Source organism: Carlito syrichta, unplaced genomic scaffold, assembly GCF_000164805.1.
Source record: "Carlito syrichta isolate Samal-C Ts95f unplaced genomic scaffold, Tarsius_syrichta-2.0.1 Scaffold301643, whole genome shotgun sequence".
NCBI lineage: Eukaryota > Metazoa > Chordata > Mammalia > Primates > Tarsiidae > Carlito > Carlito syrichta.
In genome coordinates this window covers 522788-532205 of record NW_007245739.1, presented here as the reverse complement: position 1 = coordinate 532205, position 9418 = coordinate 522788, and positions in this window count along the sequence as shown.

Below are 9418 nucleotides of genomic sequence, written 5' to 3'. Positions count from 1 at the left end.
CTACTAATATGGCCAGGCTGCCCACAGTTATAACAAGTTAAAACTGAGCTGTTTTTTGATCTATTGTTACCATTTTGCATTCCTTGCACAAATTGTGCATAAGTTTCTCCCTTCAAGGCGGCGGCTATTGCCATACCCTGTATAACGGCAAGGTTAATATCAGCACACTGCCTGATATAATCAGTTAATTGTCCCATTCTTTTAATCTGTCTAATCAAAGCTTGGCAAGTACTGTTAGCATTCTCGAAAGCCAACTGTTTAATAAGGATATCTGCTGCTTCTGCATTAGAGATCACTCTATTTACTGCCGTTGCAAGTCTAGAGAGAAACTCTTCGTAAGTTTCATCTATTTTCTGCTTAAGATCAGATAGTGAGGTAGTCTGAGTAGAATTAATAGGTAACTTCTTCCATGCCTCACTTGCACAAGAATTTACCTGGAGTAAAACTTCCTTGGGTAAGATTAGTTGACTGTCAACTGACTCGTATAATCCTTTTCCTATATATATTGCAAGAAATATGAAACTGATTTGGATCCCTCTGCTGGTTAACAGCCCTCTGGATCCTTACCTGATCTTCAAATTCAGTTTCCCATAGTAAATAGGTTCCTCCTGACAAACAGCTTTTAGCAAGTTGTCGCCAATCTTGTGGTGTCATCCACCGAGTGGCAAATTGTTCCATAATAGTAATAGTATAAGGAGCCATAGGACCATACTGAGTACAAGCCTTTTTAAGTTCCTTAATCAATTTATATGGTAGCGGCTCCCAATGAGATGCCTCGTTTACTGTGTCTTCTTCCATATAAATTACTGGAAAGCAAGAAGACAAGGTAAAATCTCCCTCTTTCTCAGCCTTTTTTCTGGCTCCCTGCATACCTACATTAGCCGGAGACACATACCCAGGTGTGAATTTTGGTGTTTTCACCTTATTTCTAGTAAAGTGTATGGGAGGAGGTACCTTGGCAACATTACCAGGATTTTTTCACTTATGATACCCAATCACTTCCTCCTCCAACTCCATCTCCTCCTTGGGGAAAAATTCATCGTCTAAAGGAGGCGCCGAGGCTACGGCCAGCAGGGGAGTGCTTTTATTTTTGGCCGGAATTTTGGAGGAATCGTACTGTGGGTTTAAAACATCCCAGATAATATTCCATAAAGCTAAGGCATACAAAATGCAAGAGGCAAGCCAATCGGTTCCTCTATCGGACAATATGTGCAAAATACTAATAGACATCAGAATACTTATGAACAAACTCTGGCCCATGATTCTGTCATGGATCTTAAACTGCTCACCCTTCCTTGCTCTGCCTGTCTCTACAGAGGGGTCCACAGCACCCTGGGTGAGGTCCTATCCATCCCAAAAAAGAAAGCTTACCCTGAGGTCTCACGTTCAGGCGCCACTTGCCAAAGTCCAGCTCCAGCTGGGTTCAGGGTACCCCAAAGGTGGAGATGGCATCAGCGATTGGGGGAAAGAAGAAAGAAAGAGACTGGACTCCGGTCTAGTGCAGAAGCGACGTGTGTGCTATTGGGAATTACAATGGGTCTTTTATACACAAAGTCAGATGTGGGAGGGGCATCCCCTACCCACCAGAAACCTTAATCCATGAAAACTTAATCAATGATTGCCTTTAAACCCTTTTCATATGATAATCTTAAAATCCATAACAAAGGATAACCTAATCCGTGACTGACATATTCTATAAACCTTTTTCATCCTAAACTGATTGATTTATGCCAAGTTAAACAATTCTATAGAAGCTTATTTACTTTAAAAACAAAAGTGGCCCATCCCAGAATGCTTGAAATGTGGCCCAGTCCAAAGTTCACAGTGGGCTACCTGCAAGTAACCCAGCCACATTCTTTCAACAAAATGGCTGTCTTCTAAAGCTATATTCTACCATTTACACCTTCAATAAATCCTAAGATCATGACCCAGAAGCCTGTGACCAATACTAAGGCTCTTAGATGTGACACGAGTTTGAATTATAAGTTGTGTGAAAGCCAAAACTGCAGTTTGTGGAAGAATGGAGCAATGAGCTTCTAAAGTTAGCTTGTGTTAGTCCCGGTCTCAGAGTTTTTATGTTTTGAGCTCACGGGAGCTTAATCTGGTTAGTACTGAGTAGAAAGGGGGAGGAAATGGGGTCAATAGCTCCCGAACTCATCCTAGTGGTCTCGGGGTCAACAGCCCTTCCTGATCCCTAACGTTCAGTGGGCCTCCGTGGCCGGCTCCCAACACAGGGAAACTTGGTGAGATCTTGTCTCTACGATAAATCTAAAAATTAGCTGGGTGTGGTGGTGCACACCTGTAGTTCCAGCTACTTGGAAAGCAGAGGTGGAAGGACCATCTGACTCCAGCAGGTCGAGGCTGCGGTGGCCATGAGCATATCAGTGCACTCCAGCCTGGGTGATAGAGTAAGAATCTAACACACACACAAAAAAAAATTGCAGAGGCCTCAGAGATCAAGAAAATGAAGACTAAGCAGTCACTAGGTCCACAGGACCCAAGGATCTGCCAGCTGCAGTCACGCAGAAGAGCAATGGCTTCATGACACCTTGAACAAAACAGCTTCCAACTTTCCACATTTGATTTATACACAAGCCACTTTAATAAGTGACACCCCTAAATTGTCTTTCCTATGCTGATATGGCCTCTTGTCTGTCCCTGACTTCCTTTTAAACTGTTAACCCCTGGTGCTGCCTGCTTGTCAACAGTTCAACTGCGATGACTGTGCTGCTTTATGATGTTTTCATATTATGTTCTCCTTTCATAAAAATGAGTGGGAAGGAAAGAATGAAACTTACATGTGCAAGCCAAGGTCCTGAATATAATTCAGCTCAGCCAATAACAGAAACAACTGGAGTCCCAAAAGTGTATTTAGCCTCAACTGGATGTTGGCCAGTTGACTGGATGTCATCCAAGAAGAGAAAGAATAAAAGTAAACAAGTACAAAGTATTGGAAACATATCAATTATTGGATCTAGAGGGTGAGGGGTAATTAATAACTTAAAAGTTTTTGCTCTCTGGTAATAAAACACCTCCTTACAGTACGAGTCAACTGTTCAACTTGCACACATATTTCAGCCAGAGGCCTTGTGTGTGTGTTGACGAGATTTGAAGAAGCAAAAAGAAGATATAACCAAATCACTGTCCTATACCATGAGTTCTAAAAGTGATTTTGAAAATAGAGAAAGTTTATTACTCTCCATCCAAAAAGTCTATGGGAATCAAAATGTTCTATATATTTATAATGGGTTTTAGCTCAATTGTTTACTGACAATATCTGTGAATAAAAAAGCAAACAAAATGTAGCAAGAAGCTTTTGATCAAAATCTTCACAATTCCTAAGAGCATTTCCCCTATATATGAGTAATTATCAACATAAGAGATTATAAAAGGACACGGTATCAAGGTTTTGTGTCACCAGAAATAGGATTTTGGGCATGGGAGTTAAGAGACTTGGTAATTTGCCCTCAAACACCCAATTTTAAGCCCTAACAATTATTTTGAAAGAGTACTGATTCCAGTTCTATTTGGAAGCCTAAGAAATTCTCAATTCTCCCTCAACACTACTCATGTGGACAGAACAAAAAAATTCCTCTGGAGACCTGACCCAGACTGTAACTGTGACAGTGTCCCTCCAAAAAGGCTGTGCATTCACACTTCTACTTATACATCAATCAAGCAAGGCATATTCTCTGACCACATCCAGTGGCTCACTCTCAAATCAAGATGGTGAGTTTCCTTGGTATCACTGGCATATGACATATATGACATGTCTCATACTGACTTAGGTACTGTATTATTACCGTGTCCGTTGGCCATTTAGATGACCAGAGTGTTTATAAGAACTGGTTTAGTCCAATAAATAAATAATCACTCTAGATGGAGCCCCTGTAACTGTTACTTAGTCCCCTGCCCCTGGAATCCATTGCAAGTTTTAACCCCTACCCCAGGGGACATATGGTAATGTCTAAAGGAGACATTTTTGGTTGTCACAACTTGGGACAGGAGTTGCTATTGGCATCTAGTTGCAATTGGCATTAGGGGCATGCTGCTAAACATTCTATGACAGGACAGTCACCCTAAACAAAGCATTGTACAGGCCAAAGTGTTAGTGTGAGTCTGAAGAGCCTTATGGTATATGCAGTGAGCAGACTGGGTGCTGGTGAGGTAGAAAACAAATGACCAAGACAATGAATATGGGAGCTGGTAAGTTGAGAAGAAACACCACTTTACATCTGGATTTTTTTTTTTAATTCAAGGAATTCACACAATATTTTTATTTAAATACTTTTATTTTCATTTCACAAAAAAAGCAACAGTGTTTGCAGTTAAACATGCCTTTCAGTCAGTGCTGGTCATATGCAAAACAAGTTATCAGAAATATAAAGAAAAATAAGCCTTTCCCTTTACAAGTGAAACAACACAATTTGCAGATACAATATTATATATACATAATATTTTCAAAATCTCCCACAAAAGACATATTATGATACAAATTTAGAATTCTACCCACAAGCTCAGACTCAAGGAATTAAAGATCTCTTTAGGTGTTTAAATACAAAAATGTAATACCTTTACAAGTTTCCAAGTAATTACTTCCCAAATATTTGGAAGAGACTATTCTTCACAGCAACACGGAACACTTGGCTTTAATCAAGATAGTTGTCAGACTACGTTTTGTCTCAATGTGAGTTTGTTGATTAATGCAAATGCTCCAATTACACTGTAATTCTCATTTTATACACACATGCGCACAAAGTGTGTTCTTGCACTAATGGTTTACACAGTCCAACTTCTGGAGCATTTCATTCCACTAAGCCATGACCTTTACTTCCTTTGAAGTGTTTCAAATTGAGAACTACTCAGAAATATCACTAATGACTACCATGACTAACTCCAAAAAGGTGTCCTTTTCTCTTTTATTTATGAACAAAATTAAATATGTCATGAATAAACATTTTTTTCCCGCAGCAGCAAGTAAAAGTAATAGCAAAGTATAGGTTAATTTGTCAACACTAGAACCTGAGAGTTTGATATGGTAAATAACATGTCTTTGCAAATTTTCTAGGAGTCCTATCACTTGATGTTTCTAAAACAATAATATGGCAAATCTTCAACATGGAGTAGCATCATTACAAATGTGGAAGCAAACAAATCATGCTAAGATGCTTGAAGAAAGGGAGGCAGGGAAGTCTGCACATGTGTTTTCTCTGATGCAGACAAACGTGGAGTCATAACACCTACCATGTGGTGGATGAAGAGACAACATGAAATATACATACAAATGGGGAAAGCGAACACGTAAGTCTGGATGCATGAAATACACACAAAAACACAAGGCTAAGGAGGCAGCATTGGCTTAAGTTTGTGAGTGTGACTGAAGATAACACCTACCATTTTAGGCACTGAAGACAAAATGGAAGAACAGGAATGGTCCAGCTAGTGGAGAACTGAAGAGGGAGATGCAGCCATGCAAAAGAACTCTGGGAAGGAAAGGGCCAGCTTGATCTGACACACGTGGGGACTAACAGATTCAAAGAGCTTACCCCCGAAATGCTTTTTGGGTTGGTTTTGGGGCTCATGTTGTCATTCACTGGAGCCATGACTCAAAAGGTTCATTCCAAGAAGCAAAATAATTTCTACCGGGTGCACAACAATATGCTATTGATGGGACTGCATTAGACTTCCATAGATGAATCAGAATTCCAGAACTCAAAAAGAAGCTACTCTTAAGGTTCTTCAAATAAGTTCTAGGCAGCACTCTTATTAACTTACCAGCATACCAGCTTCGTTGGTTTCCCAGTTACTGAAAGCTGAATAAGCCATGAAGTTAGTACTGTTCTCTTGCCTTTCTAGAATTTACAGATGGTCCCTTTTTACCATCTCATGAAGTTAGAATCGACATAAGAAATGCTGGATATAACTAGCTGTCACAATCCAACCATATACAAGTGTCTTCCCTTATCTTATCTACTGCCTACCTGTTGCCATAGTTACACCACCACATTGCTATACCTTCAAGCCAGATGGCAGGAATTTAGTAGGCCTTTATTTCTGTTAGGTACAGTCAGAGCTCTGCAAGGGAGTATGTATTAAAGGAAAATAATGGAGGAAAAAGAGCAAATTATATATGTGTGCATATACATTTACATTATATATACTAGAGAATAAAACAAAATAAGTACAAATCAACAACTACACTAGTTCCTGCTTTATGAGGAAATATGAGGAAAAGAAAGAAGTGATCTGTCATATTATGAAACTCAATTTTCACTAGGTCCCTATATAGCCATGCAAAAGACTAAATAGAAAATGAAATAATAAAGACATGAAGACATATTTATACTTATTAAGAATATTCCCCTACCAAAAATATAAATCTCTCCAAAACAAACAAGTAAGTAAGTAACACACAACTACTCTACTTGCTGTTGCCTAAACAGGCAATAAGGGAAGGGAGAGAGGGACATGTGTCATACACTGAGCCTTGATTTTCAGTAGGTACCTATACACCCATGAGAAGGCTAGGTACAGAATCACAACGTGAAAATATCTATATACATCTTTAAAAAGTATATGCCCTGTCTTTTTCCCCTAGCTACTACCCACCCAAATAAACCATTCCCCCACCCGCCAAAAAAACAAACCCAAGTTATAAAATGACTGCCTGTGTCAGCAATGAGGGAAAGGGAACAGAGGAGAGTTATCATACATCTGGACCTCCATGTTTCGTTATGTACAGACACATCCCAGCAAAGGACTGGGTACTACAAAAAATAACACACAGTCTGTAGCAAACATTTATATACATTAAAAGATATATATACACCTAACCACTCCCCAAAAGAAACTAAACGTCTATTCTACCATTGCCCGCCAGGCAATGAAGGATGGGGAGAGTTGGAGATTTTTCATAGAGTCAATCTCAACTTCACTACTACTAAGTACCTACACAGTCATGCAAAAAACCAAGTTCAAAAGGAAATTAACACCAAAAAGGTACAAAAAAATTTACATACAAGAAAAAAAAAAAATATATATATATATATTTTGCTTTTTCCTCTAACAAACCCATGACCCATTAGAAACCTCAGAAACAAAACAAGCAAAAGCCAAGCCCTACAGTATCCATGCTCTACTTCCCGTGAACACAGACTCCAGGGGAAGGGAAAGAAAATTTACCACATCTCTGGGTCTGGGTCCCTCATTACATTTGATTTCTGCAACTCCAAATAAAAAAATTGGACTGGGAGCGAAAGAACAAAAAAACTAGCAAACTTTTATATACATTAAAAAAATATAAACCCAGAATTCCCCCCCACCTCCCACCAAAAAACCCTAAGCAACTACTCTGCTAGCCATTGCCTAAACAGGCAATAAGGGAAGGGGATATGGGAGATTTTTTTCATAGAATGAACCTCAATTTTCATTACGTACCCAAGTATCCATGGAAAGACCTAGGTACAAAATGAAGTAATAGAAAAAAGAGCAAAAACATTTATATACATTTCTAAAAGTACATACCCCCACCCTCCTGGGAGGGGTGATTGAGAAAAAAAAAGTCAATTCTACTCTACGATTATTGCCATCAGAGGCAATCAGGAAAGGGAAAAAGAGGAGATTTTCATACATCCGGACCTCCACATTTCATTAGGTACCCATTTGTCCAAGCAAAGGACTGGTACAAAATGAAATAACACAATATAGTAACAAAAACTGTATATATATTTTTTAAAAGTATATATTCTGCCCTTAGTCCCCTCCCACCCCCATGACTTCAAGAAATCCAAACTACATTAAAATTATTGCTCATATAGATAAAAAGGGAAAAGGAGAAGAGATTGTTATATATCCAGAACTCCATGGTTCATTAGGAACCCACATATCCAAGCAAAGGACTGGGCACCCAATGAAATACTGTAATAAGGAAGTAAAAACATGTACATACATTTACAAGAATATATACCCCAATTCCCACAAAAGAACCCTTGACAATGTCTACTCTGCTAGACATTGCCCACACAGGTAATATTCTAGACTGATCCTCCATTTTCTTCATTTATCCATGTAAAGTCAAGGTAAGAAAGGAAGTGACAACAAAGTAGCAAAAACATTTATATAAATTTTAAAAGCACATATCCTTATTCTGAAGCAATTTCTTTCTCCTAGCAAAAAAACAAAAACAAAAACAAAACCTTAAAAATCAAAACAAAACCCTAACTACTCTACAGGTATTGCCAGAGGCAATAAGGGAAAGGGAAAAGAGGAGATTGTTATACATCCGGAACTCCATGGTTCATTGGATGCCTCTCGGCTGGGCACCCAATGAATTAATACAATATAGTAGTAAAAACACACACACACACACACACACACACACACACACACACACACACACACACACACACACACACAAAGTACATGTTCCTGTCTTCCACTTCCCCCCACCCGCACAAATACCCCATTCCCACAGCTACTCTATTAGTGATTGCCCCACAGCCAGTGAGGGATGAGGAACAGAGGAGAAAGGTAAACATGCAGAGCTCTACAGTGCTTTTGGGTACTTTCACTTCATGGGAAAGACACTGCATAAAACGAGTTGAGGATACAGTGTCATAGCAGGTACATTTATGTACATTAAGCATATACCCACTCTCTCCCACACCCCAAACAAGACAAAATGCTATTAGCTATTGCCTAAAGAGACAATAAGGAAAAGGGAGAATAGGAGATCTGTCATACTCTGAACCTCAATTTTTGTTAAGTACCTATACATCCATGCAAAGAAACAAGTATAAAATGAAATATCAAAAGGAACATGATATTTACATACACGTGGAAGAATGACAGGCATCCCCAGCCTCCAAGACTAGATCAAAACAGCCACAACTACAACTACTCTGCTAGTTACTGTCCATGCGAGCAACAAGGAGAAATGTCAAGGGGACATCTGTTATACTTCTGTACTTCCATGTTTTATCTACATGTCCACAAGAAGGATGAAGGGAACACACAATGAAATAACATTCACAGAATAGCATTTTTTTTTTTTTAAGTTGGAGTCTCACTCTGTTGCCCAGACTGGAGTGCAGTGGCCGCTCCCGGCCACTGCAGCCTCGACCTGCTGGGTTTTTTGCAATCCTTCTGCCTCAGACTTCAAGTAGCCGGAATTACAGGCAGGTGCTACCACACCCGGCTGATTTTTTGATTTATTGTAAAGATGAGGTCTTGCTGCCCAGGCGAGTCTCGAACCCGTGGGCTCAGGCAGTCCACTCACCTCAGTCTCCCAAAGGCGGGGGATTACAAGCTGAGCCACTAAGCCCGGCTAGTGCATGTGTAATTTATTAAAATATATTTGGCCGGGCTCGGTGGCTCAGCCTGTAATCCTGCGCTTTGGAAGGCTGAGGTGAGTGGATTG